General features: G+C 44.9%; 1 long non-coding RNA gene across 1 annotated transcript in view; it reads left to right on the forward strand.

Annotated features, from left to right (window-relative positions):
* Positions 1 to 218: 218 nt before the first annotated feature.
* Positions 219 to 18,257, forward strand: part of LOC114814321 — a 44,735-nt gene continuing 26,696 nt past the window's right edge. Inside the window, exon 1 of the long non-coding RNA XR_003762099.2 lies at positions 219 to 298. This is a non-coding gene — a long non-coding RNA (uncharacterized LOC114814321). The remainder of the gene's footprint in view (positions 299 to 18,257) is intronic.

The raw sequence follows: 18,257 nt of genomic DNA on the forward strand, positions 1-18,257 counted from the left end.
TGTTACTCTCATTTTATAGAAACTGAGGTCCAGAAGGTTTAGAGACCTGCCTGAGGTCTCACAGCAGACCAGAGGAAGAGTTGGAACTTGGACCCAGGGCCTCCGTCTCTTTCCGCTACCACCACTGACCCTCGTAAATCCATCCAAAGGAATCAGAGCCAACCAGAAGATAATTTCTTGTTCCTGCTACTGGTAATGTTTTTCTTTTCTTTTTCCGTAGTGTGGACCAATGGACACAGAGTTTGCAGGTGTGGTGCTGTTGAAGGACAAATCTCACCCCCAAGCCTAGAATCTCAAGGTAATAATGCTCTCAGTTTGGAAGTGCTTGGAGGTATATCCTTGTATGGCCGAGCTAGAACTTGCCCAAACTTGGGGCCATTTCACCTGGTGATCTAGGGGCCTGAATGGTGCTTCCAGCTGCAGGCTGAATCATGTTCTGGAAGTCATTTGCTTTGACTTCAAATCATTTGCATGAATGCAATTACACAGAGAAGCAGCGTGGCCTAGTGGAAAGAGCACAGACCTGGGAGTCGAGGGAACAGGCTTCTAATACTGGCTCCGCCACTTGTCTGCTGTGTGACCTTGGACAAGTCACTTCATTTCTCTATGCCTCAGTTTCCTCATTTGCAAAATGGTGATTCACTCTCTGTTCTCCCACCTCTTTAGACTGTGAGCCTCATGGGAGGCCTGATGACCTTAAATCTACCTCAGCGCTTAGTACAGTGCTTGGCATATAATAAGTGCTTAACAAATTATTATTATTACATTATTAATTACTGGCTCTGAAATAGTGCATGAATGAAGATATTTACTAGATACCAAACCACAGGGAAAAATTTTCCTTGCATGGAGTAACACTGTCTCTTTGAATTGTAAAATTAAAAATAATTAGGACTACTGGTTTAAGAAAGAGGTACTGGATTTCCAGTGGGATGAAATACCATTCACCTGCCACATTTGACCCTTCTCTGTCTGACACATTAATCGGAAAAGCATCCTTCCCCTTCTGAAGTGTCATTTTCTTGATTCAAGTGGAAGTGCTCCAAAACTCTGGTTGGAAAAGGAAAGCCCAAAGGCTGCATTCATTATGCTTTCATCCCCATGATTGTGTCTTTCCATGACAAAGCTCAGGTGTTCATTATCTGGGGAACTGCATTCAAGGTTGGAAGTAAATCCAGATCCAACAAGGAGCCCCTTTGATTGGCAAGAAGATACTGAGACTTTGGTCCTATGATTGAGTTGATTAGGTTACTCTTTGGATTGACCAGTACTGCATCTTTGATTTATTTATTCCCTCACCAAAGCCATGGTGGATCTCAGTCACTCCCTCAGAATTTGAGAGGAACCAGATCAGTTTAGGAATTTAGAGTCAGTTGTCAGAGTGGTTGATGGCCAATAGTGGGAACTAAAATTCTCTCATTAGCTAACATTTATTACAGGGCCAGTGGGCTGATAAAGAGTATTAAAAAAAGTTGAAACCCAGTTCTCAAATAGGCAAGGAATTCCATATGTAATTCCCTATAATTTTCTGTATTTGCTCACCATCTTCAGAAACACCAGAGACTGATGTCTCAAAATGTTTGAAACCTTGACCTGGAGTATGTCATAAAATGTGACTTTGAATGAGTGTTTGTAAATAAGTGGGGCATGTAGGTGTGTTTGTATGTGTGTAAGTGTGTGTATATGTGTGCGCGTGCATGTAAGTGTGTGTGTGTGTGTGTTTGTGGATGATGTTAATACCATGCTCTTTGGAAACTATAAGGACCTAGAGGTTCTTCTTTGGGGAGCTAAGAAGTCTCAATTGATGGATCAATTGCTGGTATTTATTGAGTACTTAACTGAGTACTCTGCAATGTTCTAAGTGCCTGGGAGAGTACGATACTGTAGAGTTGGTAGACATGTTCCCTGCCCTCAAGCAGGTCACAGTCAAAAGGAGTACTTCAAGTGAAACTGAGGAAGTCTCCTTCAATTTCTTTCCCAGCATGTTCTAGTGGAAAGAGCACAGGACTTGGAGTCAGGAGACCAGAATTCTGGTCCCAGCTCTTCCTCTGACCTTCTTGAGTCACCTAACCTCCGTTTCCTCATCTATAAAATGAGTATTTAAGACTGTTGTACGGGGACCGTGTCTAATCTGATTATCTTGTGTCTTCCCCAGAGGTTAGTTTGGAGCTTGGGCAAATATTAAGGGTTGAATACATATTATGATTTGGGGGCTTTTCATCAATTCCTCCTATTTCATCAAAGAATACAGGACTCCTATGTGGGACTGTGGCATCATCCTCAGCACTTATGTATATATGATTATTCAGTGTTATATTCAGTTATTTATTTTGATTTGCACCCTTTATTCATCCCTCCCTCAACACCATGGCACTGATGTACGTATCCATGTTATTTATTTGTATTAATGTCTGTCTTGCTCTCTAGACTGGAAGTTCTTTGTGGGCAGGGAACGTGTCTACCAACTCTGTTACACTGTACTCTCCGAAGTGCTTAGTACTGTACTCAGCACCCAGTAAGAGTTCAGTAAATACAACTGATCGATTTTGATTACTCTGTAAATACTTTTATGTCTGTCTCCCCCAGTAGAGTATAAGCTGCCTGTGGCAAGAGAGTGACCAACCTGCTTGTGTTGTACTTATCAATCACTTAGTTAAATGTAAGAGAGCCATGCGGATGCTCAGCAAATGCTCCTACTGTCTATTACATTCTACTACTCAGCATATGCCGACGCCAGCTATATTTTGACTTGTGGATTGATGCATAACTGATAGAGAGACACTCACGGGAGGGTTAAAGAAGGGTCCAGGTGGAGGCAAGTTTCATGACAGACCTGTCTGATTTACCTTGGCGTGTGATTTCATTTTGCCCTGGAAATTTCCTAAATATTTCAACTGCATTTGAAGGAAATCTCTTTCATTTGAAATCCCAGAAATTGAACCTCTGACAGTACTGTGGCTGAAAATATTTCCCTTGAAACCACAGTTGACAATGTAGAGTTTCTGGGTTTTTCTAGTAGGTACAAGAGGCAGTGTGTTTGGGCAGGGACTAGGGCCCTGGTGGAAGAAGGTGTTAGGAGGAGAAAGGGGGAGAAAGGAGGTTTTTTTCCTTTTTTCTTTTATGGTATTTGATAAACGTTCACTATGTGCCAAGCACTGTAGATACAAGGTTACTGAACTTGACACAGTCTCTGTCTCTCATGGGGCTTACGGTATAGGTAGGAAGAAGTTGGATTTAATCCCCATTTTGCAAATGAGAAAGCTGAGGTGAGAGATGTTAAGTGACTTTCCCAAGGACACACAGCATCCATGTGGCGAAACTGGGATTAGAACCCAGGTCCTCTGACTCGCAGGTCCATGCTCTTTCGACTAGGCCACGCTGCTGCTCATAGTTGGTAATATGGGGAAGGGGTGAGCCCTAGCATAAAATGATTTCATGGCTCTATATTCCTGTACGGGACCCTGTTCCACGAGGAATGTTGGGATAATCATCCTTTGGTTTATCCATTTTCACTTGTGCATCCTCTGCTACTGCTATGAGCAGACAGAAAGTTCCTGATTTCCATTCACACTTCCAGACTTAAATGTACATTTCAGACTCCAGTTGATTCCCAACTGAGTGCCAGGGTCAGACAAAGATGGACCCGATCCTGAAATTCTCGGTCATTTTCAAGCACTGGTTGTCCCATTACATAATGGCTCAGTGGAAAGAATATGGGCTTGGGAGTCAGAGGTCATGGGTTCGAATCCCGGCTCTGTGGGCAAGTCACTTAACTTCTCTGTGCCTGAGTTACCTCTTCTGGAAAATGGGGATGAAGACTGTGAGCATCACGTGGACAACCTGATTACCCTGTATCTCCCCCAGCGCTTAGAACAGTGCTCTGCATGTAGTAAGCGCTTAACAAATACCAACATTATTATTATTATTATAATAGAGTCAGGGAACACTTAGAAATAGCTGTTTTGGAAACTCCCCTTTTGTGCCACTTGTTGGAGAGAAGGAAAGTAATATAAGCGTTTGTCTTCAGTGGCCAATCAAGAGAGCCCTGAGTTTCAATATTTCAGGAGCAATTTACATGGTTTTGCATTCAATGACAGTTCCAGACTAGAGCTTTGACAATCTGGGTGTAGATGCTACAATCCAATTCTCAGTTTGCAATGCATATGGGCAGGCTAGAGAGGGTGTAAGGAGGAGTAAAATGGACCAGGGAGAATCTGGGGGGCTTTGTTATTTCCGTTACCTGCCCTTAGCCTGCCAGCTGTTTGATCTTAACTCCCAGCTGAACCACACTGCGGCTACCCCAAGATGCCATCGGGCCTTGCCACATTCTCCTCGAAGGAAGAGGGTGGTGGCTGTGGAGAAAATGAATCTTAATTTTGGAAGGCTTAATTTTTCAGTGCCCTCTGGGCCTGAAGCATTCTGGGAAATTTTCGCTTTTGATTGCAAGAGCTTTAAAAAATGGTTTTTAAAATATCTGTTTAAAACAGAAGGCAGTATGTCATTATCTAAATCATCTCTGTATGGGAGTTTCGTTTCTTTAGTTATTTTTGCAGGAATGACTGGATTTATGTAGATTTCTCAACTCGCCAGCTGAGTATTCATTGAAAAGGAGACACAGCACAAATGTCCTATCACACATCATTATGCAACTTCCAAAACACAGAACACTCTACTTAAAAAAAAATGATGTGATGCATTATCAGAACAAGAAGATACAGCACACTCTGCTTTAAAACTGGCATCCCTTTCCCAGCATAAAGCATTACTCACTGACACAACTTTTTAGAATCAGATGGGAAATATGATAGGCCTCCCACAGCCAAGCTCTTGAGTACCAAGGCCACCTGTTATCTTCCTTTGGGCAGCTCTGAAGTAACGACAGGCCCATCTAGGCTCTCTGTGGGGGAGGCAATCTACCCTTCTCACACAAGCTTTCCCATTGCTGTGTGAGGAGGCAGTGAGGTCTGAAGGTTAGTTCTTGGACCTGGGTGTCAGGAGTCTCAAACTCTGGTCTCAGCTTGGCCGATGACCTGCTGTGTAACCTTGGACGTGTCACTTAACTTCTCTGGGCCTTCGTTTTCTGTGTCTGGCCTAATCCTGTACCTGTCCAGCACTTAGTGCAGTGCTTGGCACATAGTAAGCCCTTAACAGAAGCCTCAGTGATTATGATTATGATTTCCTCATCTCTAAAATGATGAAGAGGTAACTGCTGCCCTTCACACTTGCATCGTGAGCGCTTGTAGGCCAAGGGTTAATTCTGGCCTGATGATCTTTTAGGTACCTCAAAGCTTAGTTCAACAGTTTGGCCCAGAAGAATTGTTTAATACATACCAAAATAATGAATGTTATTGCTGTTGGCGGTTTTGTTTCTTGAGATTTCATCTCCAGCACCCATATCGTTTAAGGTTAGAAATGAAAGAACCAAGGACATTATTGATCTTAACCTAAAAAAAGGGCCCAGATCTGAAAGCATCATTTGGAAGAACCTTTAATCCCTGGTGTTGATGGTGATGGTGAAAGAGATGATGTCAAATGATGGTGGTATTTATTAAGCGCTTTCTATGGCCAAGCACTGTATTATGCACGGGGGAAACGTATAGTGTAAGCAGATCAGGCATAATGCCTGTCCCACAAGGGACTCAGTGTCTAAGGGAGAGGGAGAACAAGTGAGAAGCAGTAAGACCTGAGAAGCAGTAAGGCCTGAGAAGCAGGGTGGCCTAGTGGAAAGACCGTGGGCCAGGGATTCAGAGGGTGTGGATTCTAATTCTGGGTCTCTTGCTTCCCTGCTGTGTGACCTTGGGCAAGTCACTTAACTACTCTGTGCTTCAGTTTCCTCAACTGTAAAAAATGGAGATTCCATATCTGTTCTCCCTCCTACTTAGACGGTGAACGCCAAGTGGGTCAGAGACTGTTTTGGAGCTGATTAACTTGTATCTACCCTAGTGCTCAGAATAGTGCTCGGCACATAATAAGTGCTTAGCAAATATCGTTTAAAAAAAGGTATTTGATCTCCATTTTGCAGATGAGGAAACTGAGGTAGTGAGAAGCTAAGTGATTTACTTAAAGCACAGACCAGGCAAGTAATGGAACCAGGAATAGAACCCAGGACTTCTGACGCCAGGCCTGTATTCTTTCCACTAGGGCACACTTGACTGGATGAGGTATCTGGACCGGAAAAGAGCTGTTTCTGGGAGCCCAAAAACCAGACCTCAGCTCTGGTAGTAAAAAGCGGAGGAATCTACTCCTCAGAGAGACCTCCTTTCAGAAAGCAATTTGTAACAGATAGGACCATCCTTGAGCATGTGGAGATTGATGGGTTTGATTTCTTAATCAGGGTGAACTTTTGTTAATGTTTCATGGCTGGGATATATGCGGTCAGGCCAGGGGCTCAGTGGTGATATTAGCAATAAAGACAATATTATTAATATCACTACATCAATATAAAGAGAGTTATAGAGTTAACATTTGTAATGAAAAAAAAAACCTAGGTTAACAGTTGCTTTCTGTGCCATTAACGTACTCTGTGGTGATATTTTACACACTCATAGAGAGTTTATGTACCTGGATATATATTGGCCCAGGATAATCAAAGACAAAAATAACAGCTGATTTATTTCCCCCCATTCCTCCTGAAGAAATTTTATTGCTCTTTCTAAACTCCGTTTTGGCTTCCAGCGGGGGGGGGGGAACTGTATCCTTTTAAAGTGAAGTGTAGCATTTGAACTTTGCTATCGCATAATGCTTTCAAGGCCCCTTGTCTGAAATGACTTAATTTCCACAGCAGCTCCGGCCCTGCACCCATGAATACTCCACAAAGCCACAGTGAGCAGGGGCAGCAGGGCTAGTACTAATTTTTTATTAAAATCCCTTAGGCGCACACACAAGGCCCGCAAGCAGCTTTAATAATAGACAACATACAGCACATTTTTCTTGTATTGCCATGTAATCAAATCTAAGGCTTCTGTTCACTTTCTTTGTTTTACCTAGAGGACCGGTTTCCAATTTAGTTGTGGCCCACACTAAACTGATTTTTCATTGTAATTAATGCCTACTTTGGCCTTAGCCACTTACACAACTTTCCATTAGAGGCTGTAGCCATCCACTGAGTATTATACTAGGTTACCCTTCCAGACCCGCTGCAGCTGCGATTTTCTTAAAGTGATATTTTTTCTCACTATTTTGTAAAGAATTTTTAAATTGCTTAGTTAAATAGTTTTTCCCCCTTCTTTTGCTCCTTTTTTTCCCCCCACCGCTGCACCTATTAAAGTGTTTGGGCACGGGGCCAAGAGAAAAAAAAAGAAAAGAGTCTTTTAAGTGATTTCAGAAAGGCTAGTGGAACTTATTTCGGCTCAGGGTCTGCTGTGGTTAATTTTCAGTCTCTGTTTTGTGCTGTCCATTTCCTCTGAAATACTACCTGGGGTTTAAGGTTCCTCAGCCCAGGATGTTAATGGACCACTGCAAACATTCAAAAGGCAGCTTTCCCACCACTAACCTTAAAAAGATTATGGCAGTGGGCCCAGGGTCAGATGGAATAGATGCAGAAACGGAGGAAGGTTTCTGGCTTCTGCTACACCCTGGCCCTGTCCCCATTGGCCCAACTGAGTACAGTGCCCTGCACACAGTTAGCGCTCAATAAATATGATTGAATGAATTTTCAAGTGGCTTTTCCTGGTTCCACTGGCTTCCTTTGAAACTCTGTCCACTCTTTGCCCTTCTGTCCCCCAGCAGCCTCCCTGAATCACAACAAATTCTTCTAGGTGCTTAGAACCTCTATACTGTAAACACCTTAAGAAGAATAATAATAATGATAATTGCAGTATTTTTTAAGGACTTACTATGAGCCAGGCACTGTACTAAGTGCAGGGGTGGATACAAGCAAATCGGGTTGGACAAAGTCCCTGTCCTATTTTACAGATGAGAAAACTGAGGCACAGAGAAGTGAAGTAACTTGGCCAAGGTCACATAGCAGACAAGTGGCAGAGCCATGTTAGAACCCAGGTCCTTCTGACTCCCAGGCCCGGTTCTATCTACTAGGCCACACGGCTCCTTGTGGGGAGAGAGAGTGTACAAACCCTGGTATAGTTTAGTTCAGTGCTCTGTATATAGTAATCAATCAGTCAATCAGTGGTGCTTATTGAGTGCAGAGCACTGTACTAAGCGTTTGGGAGAGTACAGTATAATAGAGTTGGTAAACATGTTCGCTGACTGCATGGAGATTTCACTTCCCACCTCAAGGGACTAACTTCAAGACAAACCAGTGAGATAGCCAGATCCCCTTGTGCAGAATCGATGCAGAATAACCAGGACCAAAGGGAGTTCTGAAGAATCTTCCCTTTGAAGATGTTCGGTGCGCGTCGCTGTTCCGAAAACTCTGTACGGACATGGACAAGCTGAAAACGGAAATGACTGGGTATTAGCAATTTGTTGGGCGGGTGACCAGATGTCCCCTGAAACTCTTCGAGGGTCACGGAAGCCCTGTTGGTATTCTGAAGACAGTACGCATGTGCAGAGCAGAAAACTGTACTAAGCTCTTGGGAGAGTATGATGACAGAATCGGTAGACATGTTCCTTGCCCACAATGAGCAGTGATGATTGTGATGTCTTCTAGACTGTAAACTCGTTGTGGGCGGGGAATGTGTCTGTTTATTGTTGTATTGTACTCTCCCAAGTTCTCAGTGCAGTGCTCTGAAAACAGTAAGTGCTCGTTAAATACGATTGACTAACCACCTGACTGAACGTTGGGGTTTCTCATCGCAGAGAAGTCTTGGTCTGGGCACGGAGACTTTGGCAGCAAGAGAACCAGTTTGGAGGTATTCATTCTAGGCCTTGGCACAGTGCCAACCCCACCTCCTGGTTCCTACACTTCATTTTCCAGCTGGGGCACGGGGTGCAACGAGTGAGAAGGCAGGATGGAGCAAAGTGGAGCGCTAAGTGTTCCCAGGAGCTTAATGTGCAAAGACCTGAGTGACAGCAACACCAAGCTGTAGCACTGTAGACCACCCAGGTAGCCACTGCAGTCTTCACTGTCCACGTTAGCCAGCTGTTTTCAGGATGCCTGCTGGTCTTCTCCCTGGAACTTTCTTTTCCAGCTTCTAGAGGGGTCTATGCAGCCATCCAGTCAGTAAGTCAGTCAATTGCATTAATTGAGCACTTACCGTGTGCAGAGAACTATAGTAAGCACTTGGGAGAGTACAGTATATCAATAAAAAGACACATTTCCTGCCCACGGTGAGCCTTACAGCCTAGAGGAGGAGGCAGACATTAATATAAATAAATGACAGATATGGCCATATCTTCTGTGGGACTGGGTGAAAGGATGAATAAAGGGCGACAAAGAAGGGCGTTGAAGGAAAGGAAAAGAAGGCATAGTCAGGGAAGGCCTCTTGGAGGAGTTGTGCCTTCAGTAAGCCTTTGAAGGCGGGGAAGAGTACTTGTCTGTCGGATTTGAGGAGGGAGAGCGTTCCGGGCAGGAGTCAGGATGTGGGTGAGAGTTCGGCTGCGAGATAGACGAGATCAAGGTACACTGAGAAGGTTAACATTACAGGAGCGAAGTGAGCAGGCTGGGATGTAGCAGGAGAGTAGCAGCTGAGGTACAGCTGAGGTAGAAGGGGCAAGGTGGTTGACCGTTTAAAGCCAATGGTGAGGTGTTTCTGTTTGATGCAGAGGTGGATGGGCGACCACCGAGCAGTCGCCGTATTAGGTTAGAGGGGCCAACTTTTCAGTTTGAGCCGGGGGAGAGAAAAAGGGAGGGGTGACATGAGGAGAAGTCAAGGTTCAAAGAGCTAATCGAGAAGTAGCGTGGCCTAGAGGGTAGAGTTTGGGTCTGGGAACCAGAAGAATCTGGGTTCCAATCCTGGCTCCGCCACTCGTCTGCTATGTGGTTTTGGGTGTCACTTTACTTCTGTGCCCCAGTTGCCTCTTCTGTAAAATGGGGATAAGACTTGAGTTTCCTGTAGGACTTGGACTGTATCCAACCTGATTAGCTTATATCTATCCTAACGCTTGGTGCAGTGCCTGGCACGTAGTGAGCGCTTAACAAATACCTTTAAAAAAAGAAAACCAACATTTTGTCTCTTTTCCATCCTGTCTGGTCTAGTCAGAGACCTGCAATGAGCAAGTATAAGAGCCCAGCTGAGGGAACCCGTGAGACCACTGCCCACTTAGCCCTGGGGCGTGAACCCCGACACCACCTATGTCTGATCCTAATGGATTACATGTAACTCAGTGCTTGGCACAATGCTTGTCACACTGTAAGCGCTCAACAAACACTCTGTTATTATTATTTTTACCCTGCACAGCCCCACTCCAACGGGGCTCATTTAATGTTCTTAGGTGGGATTGTTCTTAAAAATGAGTCATTCTGAATCCGGCCTGGTCTCCTTACTATAAGGTCCTCCTCTAGACTATAAGCTTCTTGAGGCCGGGACCATTCCCACGAGCTGAACCGTACTCTCCTAAGTGCTTAGCACAATGCTCGACAATTTGCCTGCTCCCAGAACTCCATATGTGGCCCTCTCCCACCCTGCCCTGAGAAACGTCCACCCCCTTTAACTTTAGGGAGGCCACGTACCTCTTCCGATCCCAGATTACAATTCTCATTGACATCAGTGGGATTTATGTGTGTAACTTGAGGAAGAAAATGCTCTCTAAATGTCTAGAGGCCCTGCATTTCCCACCTCCTCAATGCAATCCTGTTCTTTTATACTTTAGGTTAAGGCTGAGCTCTTATCACACCTAGGTGGCTAATTCCAACTTGTTTTAATTTCACTGAATTGGGTTTTATCTGTCATAACGCATTCTGAAATGATCACATGAAAGAGTGTCTCAGTCTAAATGATTGGTTGATCGATTTGATTAGCATTTAGAAATTATAAATGGCAGATCGACTGGTCTTTTCTTTTGGTGAAGCTATGGTAATAAATAGCAAGTACATATTTTTTGTGTGAGGCTTTTATCCTTAGAATTAAAGCAAAAAGATATAATAGGTTTTTTTTTAATACATGCCACATAATTTATTCTGACAAACAGATGTATTTTGTTGTTACCATTATCATTTGATGAAATACTTTAAAGCTGGTACAAGGAGGAGCATATTCAAATATAATATATACAGTACATCGAGCAGTTAACAAAATTTGGATGTGTAGCATACGATGGTCATTATTTTTACTGAAAAAAAAATAAAGGCACTAATTACTTACAGACAAGATACTTAGCACAAACAGATAAGCTTCAAAATGAAAAATTCTCGGTTTATGATAATTATGTTCTCTGCTTTGTTTTCAGAGACTGATAATTTGAGGCTTTAAAATCACCAGGAAGCCATTAATTGGAATTCTTCAATAAAAAATAAATTACATAGAAGTTCACGATGAGTTGTAAAAGCAGAGTGACTGTATTATACAGTGAGCTCCTCTGCGCCACTATTTATAGACTTGTACGGATATGTCTAACGGAAAACTGTAAAGAATTTGAGATGTGCAGATAGCAATTATTCAGGGATCCAAACTATCTACAGATATTTCAAATAACAGCTTTTAGCCGATCATTTCGCCAATAAAAGCAGGGCTCTATTTTGAAGGAGTACTTTTTTTCCAACATGTTGCTTCCCGCTTTTGACATATTGTATGGCATTTCTCGGATTATTCCGGATCATAACTACGGCACGTACAGATCTTCACATCATAATGTGACACAGTCATACCTTCAGCGGGGAGAAAATACCTCTTATTGTGCGTTTGGAATCTCCTAATCTTAGCAAGCTGCTACCGGAACGTGTGTCGTGGGATACTGCTTGGCTAATTCCCGATTCAAAGAACAAATTCAGTGGCCAAGCTCCACGTGTGGTATTTTGAGTGCGCCAGTTTGTGCAGCCTTGTTCTGGATTGCTGGGAGCTGCTGTGGAAATGTGCTGACTGAAATGGAGGGGCACTGAGAAGAAAGGGAGTTTCCTTTGGAAAAAAAACCACCCCAAACTCAAGCAACATGCGGGAACCATTTGGGGGCCGAGTGCTACTTGTCTGAGAGAACTTTTACGCAACATTCTGCCGCCCAAGTCCAGGGGCTGATGTTATTTACTGCACCAGTCTCCTCTCTGGCCTCCCTCCCTCCAGCTTCTCCAATCTATACTGTATTATTGTGTGGATTCAGGAATTGTTAATCATATCACATCTCCTCGCTATCCAAAACCCTCCGAGGATGATCCATCTCTCCCACACCAAGCAGACACTGCATTCCACTGGCTTCAAGGCTCTCCATGATCTTTCCCCACCTTGCATACTGGCACTCTCTGTCACTGTTCCTAGCTCCATCTCTTCTCTCCTCCCAGTTTACCTCCTAGCCATACCTCACTCTCAGTTCTCCTGCTTCCGATCTCTTGTTCATGTGGTTCCTCCACCCTGGAACTCCCTCTTTGCCCAAACCACAGGGCTTCCCATCTTCACAGCCCTCTGGAAACCTCGTCTCTTTCAGTAAATCCTACCCATGTAATGTGTAGCACCCCAGCATTTAGGAATATATGTGTATTCCATTATTTTTTCAGCTATGTCATCCTATTCCCTAGCCATAACTTCTTTTAATATCTCTATCCTTCTTTAGACGCTAAGCTCCTCGTGGGGAGAGATTTAATCTATCAACTTTGTTGTATTTTGTTTGCCCATGTCCTTAGTACAGTGTTCTCCACACAGTAAGAGCTCCTTAGTACAGTGTTCTTCACACAGTAAGAGCTCAATCAATCCTATTGATTGATTCCCTTGTTCTTGTTCCCACTATTTGTGAATAATTTTTGTCAGGCTCCCCCATCTGTTTGTAAGCACCTTGAGGAGAGGCAATTTTTTTGGGGGGGTATTTGTTAAGCACTTACTATGTGCCAGGCCCTTACTAAGCACTGTAGTAAATACAATATAATCAGGTCAGACACAGACCGTGTCCCACATAGGGCTGACGTTCTTACTCCCCAATTTCCAGATGAGAAAACTGTAGCACAAAGTGAAGTGACTTCCCCAGGGTTATACAGCAGGTTAGTGGTGGAGCTGGGATTATAACCCCATGTCCTTCTGATTCCCAGGCCTGTGGTCTAACCACTAGCCTACACTGCTTCTCCAATGCATTGCCTGTCTTGCAGCTGCTGTCCTCTCCCTAGGGCCTAGAGAGAACGGTCAGTAGGTCTCATCGATCGATGGATTAGCAGGACGCTGTTGAAATCCTTCCCGTTTTATAAGTGAGTTGTGGAGAGTGAGAAATTGAGGGGCGATTTTCAGCTGGCACATTTTTCACGGTACCAGGGGGATTGTTTGAAAGGGCAGGAATGAGGGCAAAGAAAGAAATCTCAAGGTGGCAAGGACACGTCTCTTGCTTTAAGCGGGAATCGGCCCTATCGTCCATCCCCCAGGCTGGTAAGATTTGGCTGAATCAAGATGCTGCTAGCCGGAGGAGAAGCTGAGAGGATTAGCTTGGATCTGGAAAACATTACATGCTGTTGTGATTGTTCTTGAGGACAAGCGCTGGCAGAAACAGTGTGGCCTAGTGGACAGAGCATGGGCCTGGGGTCAGAGGATCTGGAGTCTAATCCTGGATCCACCACTTGTCTACTGTATGACCTTGGGCAAGTCACTTAACTTCTCTGTGCCTTAGTTACCTCATCTGGAAATGGGGATTAAATCCTACTCTCTCCTATTTAATCCATGAGCCCAGGTGGGACAGGGACTGTATCCAACCTGATTATTTTGTTTCTACCCCAGCACTTAGAACCCTGCTTGACATATAGTAAGTAGAGCACTGGTGTGTACCAAGTATTTTCAGATTAAATGCAAGAAGAGAGAGTTACTGATAATAATCCTTCAGGGATTTATTAAACACTTATTTCTATGGGCCTCCGTGGGGCCGAGGGAGGGTGGTCTTTGTGGGCCCTTGGTGGGGAAAGGGCCCGTGGTCCTGCATTACCCAGTGATCTTTTCAATCCTACTTGCATCATTGAGTATGAAGGAAAATTAGGAACAATGATGATGATGGAGTGAATCATGGGCCATTGGCTGCCATGACAACAGCCCTGCACAACTCCAGGTACCCTCTTGGTGCACCAAAAAGGTTTACGTACCTCACAGGTCATATTTGCTTCCCTTGATGTCAGGTCCTAGATTCCTTCTATGAGGACATTTAGTCATGCTGGTCTTGGTGTCAGAAGGACCTGGGTTCTAATTCCAGCCCCGCCACTTGTCTGCTGTGTGACCTGGGGCAAGTCACTCAACTTCTCTATGCCTCAGTTACTTCATCTGTCAAATGGGGATGAAGACTGTGAGCCCCATGTGGGGCATGGACCGTGTCCAACCTGTTTAGTGTGTTTCTACCCAAGTGCTTAGTACAGTTCCCGGCGCTTATCTTGCCTATCTGTAAGTAAGCGCTTATCTTGCCTATCTGCCTGCTCACCCAAGTAGTCATTGAAGAAAGTTCTTGATCTTGACAAGGCAATAATGCTCCATCCATTGTAGGAAATTTAGCACCTCCTCCTGGGAAAGGAGCTACTTGGACATCCTGCTGTGGTCAGGGCTATCATTCGGCACTAAGTTTTATTCATTTCTCATCTTTCTTCCCACCTTCAGCAACATCTTATATGGCAACCAAGGACAACTCTCACACACACCCACGCCCACACTCACACACATAAAGCACCTGTTCATTCCACACCAGTGGCCAGGATTGGCCGACTTTGGCCTAGAATATCCTCCCTCCTCACATCCAACAGACAGTGACTCTCCCCCGCTCAATACTTCCTCCAAGAGATCTTCCCTGACTAAGCCCTCCTTTCCTTTTTTCCCAGTCTCTTCTGTGTCGTCCTGACTTGCTCCCTTTATTCATTCCCTCTCCCAGCCCTATGGCACTCATGCACATATCTGTCATTTATTTATTTATATTAATGTCTGTCTCCCATCCTAGACTGTAAGCTCGTTATGGGCAGGGAATGTTCTGTTATATCATTAATAATAACATTAATAATAATAATAATGTTGGTATTTGTTAAGCGCTTACTATGTGCAGAGCACTGTTCTAAGCGCTGGGGTAGATACAGGGTAATCAGGTTGTCCCACGTGAGACTCACAGTTGATCCCCATTTTACAGATGAGGGAACTGAGGCACAGAGAAGTTAAGTGACTTGCCCACAGTCACACAGCTGACAAGTGGCAGAGTCGGGATTCGAACCCATGAACTCTGTCTCCCAAGCCCAGACTCTTTCCACTGAGCCACGCTGCTTCTCTGTACTCTCCCAAGTGCTTAGTACGGTATTCTGCACCCCTTAAGCTCACAATAAATACGATCGACTGACTGACCCTTTGGACTGCCTGACCATTCGGACTGCCCCACCCGTCCCCCTGCCCTCCCCAAGAAGGAAGACCCACTGAGGGGTTGGTGTGTCCTGCGGTTCTCAGTTTGATCGTTCTGTGGCACCGCTAGTCCCCCACCTACTTGAACGTACTGAATCTATGATATCGGCGGGGCCTCAAGTCTGAAGAGATGGAGTAGGTCATGATCAGACAGGAAGCCATCCGGGCCCCCTCTGAGGGACGGAGTTCCAATGTCAACGCGGAGCCGCCCCGTGGCAGCAACAACACCGCACGATGAAAATATTGGATCTCTGCAGGCAGTGAAGGGCCTCATAATTCTTGTGGAATAAAACCCACCGTAAATCATGTGAAATCAATTGATAGGAGATCTCAGGCAGATTAAAAACGGTACCCTCCCCTTCATTAATAAGGCGACTTCTGTCTGGACTTGAGTGTTGATGCTGTCCTGCTTTGATAAACGTCTCCTTCCTCTTGAAAAGAAACACTCCCTAATGAGATATTGTCTTCTATATCTATTTAATTTCCATATTTCCATCCTGCCCATCTGGAGGGGTGGGCGGCGTTCCCTAGCAGTGACAGCAGCCGCCGGAAAATGTATCCGCATGGAAGGACTTTCTCAGTTGATGATGCACCCTTCCCTCTTCTCTGTGGACTCCACATCCGGAAAACTTTTATCAAGCCAAACCCACCCTGGGGCTCAGCCCCGTTCAGCCACGAACTTGCAACGGCTGATCTCCTGGGCTTTCATTCCGTCTAGCGTTAATATCAGTGCTAATTGAGTTCCGTTGCTAATGCTGACGGTCACATCATGATAGCCACAGGGCTGACCCCCCACCAGCCGGACTCCTTGGATGGGCCAGGCACAAGTCACGGTCTAGGAAGTAGCCAACCCGCTTCGAAGGCGTTTGCCAAGAGGCGAGTAGGGAAACGGGTTCCTTCGGCTCTGAGAACCCAGGCTTCCAGCGTGAGGGACAGCAGGGTGGAGGGAGGGTAGGGGGAAGGGGGGGATCTGTCCGCGCTTTGATCTGCTGGGGTTTCCTGGAGGAGCCGTGAAATCGAATTAGGCCCTGTCGGTCTTGGGTGCTTGGGAGGAAATCGCTGCGAGAGCAGAATCAAGTCTGCTCCCTCTCGAGGCCTTTTAGCGACCTCCAGTCCTTGGGTAACCTGGATGTGAAAGCCCCCGGTCCACTTGCCGGAGCTCGAGGCTCGAAAAAGCTGAAAAGGGAATCCTGAGGACCGAACTTCACTCTTCTCGGCCGAGGTACGAAGTCTGTTTCCAAAGAGAAAGGAAATTGCCTCCAGACACTCAATTTGGAGGCAGCACAGGGCTTGTGCAGAATGTTCATTTGATGACACCTTGAATTAAAAGAGGTAATCTGTGTGGGATTTTCTTATTACCATGATAGAGCTGGGAATAGACATTTCCCTAGCCATATTAATGCCTAGTGGCAGGGTTCGTGCGTGGCACCGAGTTAACTAGTAAATGGTGCCCTTCTCGTGCCCAGGAAGGTTCCTGATGCTGAATATCAGGCTCGCTTATAAAATCATTTTGGGCCATGTTTGTGCAGTAAATTTGTCATTTCCTAATGCCCTTACCCTGGCCAGGAGAGATGAGCTCAGGCAGAAGAGAAGCAGTGTGGCCTAATAGGTAGAGCACTGGCCTAGGATTCAGAAGGACCTGGGTTCTAATCCTGGCTCCACTACTTGTCTGCTGGGTGAACTTGGGCAAGTCACTTCCCTTCTCTGTGCCTCAGTTGCCTCATCTGTAAAATGGGGATTAAAACTGTGATCCCCCTGTCCAACTCAATTACCTTATATCTAGCCCAGTGCATAATATAGTGCTTATACATAGTAAGCGCCTAACAAATAACATTATTATTATTGTTAGAATTATTAGAATAATGACTCTTGGTGTACTGAGCACGCAGAAGGTCATGCAGTGGACCAAAGTTTTTGGTTGTCAGTAAGTAGGTCCTTACACTGCTCCAGAAAAATTGGGGAACCACATCCAAGCTCTCAGCTTCTGAAAAGCTGGAGCTCAGTGAGAAATGGGCTTGGATGGAATCTGGGAAAGAGAACTTTAGAAGTTGGGGGACTTCGCTCTGTACTACGAATCCCAGAATACCTTGGGAGCTACACAGAATGGGTACTAGGCGAGCTCTGGCCTGAAAGGGGAACGCCAAATCTTGAAAATGAGCGAAATGAGCTGAGTGTGGTACGAGGTCGGCTGTCCTATGTAGCGGCCATATTCTCAGTTGCGTAATATTTGAATATTTTTCTTGAATCCCTCTAGACTGTCAGTTCGTTGTGGGCAGGGGACTTATCTGCTAACTCTGTTATATCATACTCTCCCAAGCGCTTAGTTTAGTGATCTGTGCATGGTAAGCACTCAATATATGTGACTCATTGATTGTTTGATTGATTGAATGGTTGGGCCACTCTACAAATCCATGACAGTACTTGATAACCTATGGTTGAATGTCAGTTTAAACCTGGACAGTGGAATGAAAGCTTTAGGAACAGAGTGATTTGGGGCAAGAACGTGGGCTGGAAAGTCAGGAGAGCTGGTTTCTAATCCTCATCTTGCCACATTCCCGCTGACTGACTTGGGGCAAATACAAAACTTCTTTGTACCTCAGTTTTCTCATCTATAAAATGGGGGTTAATAATCATAATAATAACAATAATAATAATGGTATTTCTTAGGGGCCTACTGTGTGTCAAGCACAGTCAGTCAGTCAGCTGTATTTATTGAGTGCTTTCTGCGTGCAGGGCACTGTACTAAGCAGTTGGTAGACAACAATATAACAGACTTATTCCCTGCCCACATCAAGCTTACCGTACTAAGCGTTGGGGCTGATACAAGATAGCCTAAGTAGGAAGGGCAACAGTTATTGAGTCCCCATTTTTCAGATGAGG

This window comes from Ornithorhynchus anatinus, chromosome 9, assembly GCF_004115215.2.
Source record: "Ornithorhynchus anatinus isolate Pmale09 chromosome 9, mOrnAna1.pri.v4, whole genome shotgun sequence".
Taxonomy (NCBI): domain Eukaryota; kingdom Metazoa; phylum Chordata; class Mammalia; order Monotremata; family Ornithorhynchidae; genus Ornithorhynchus; species Ornithorhynchus anatinus.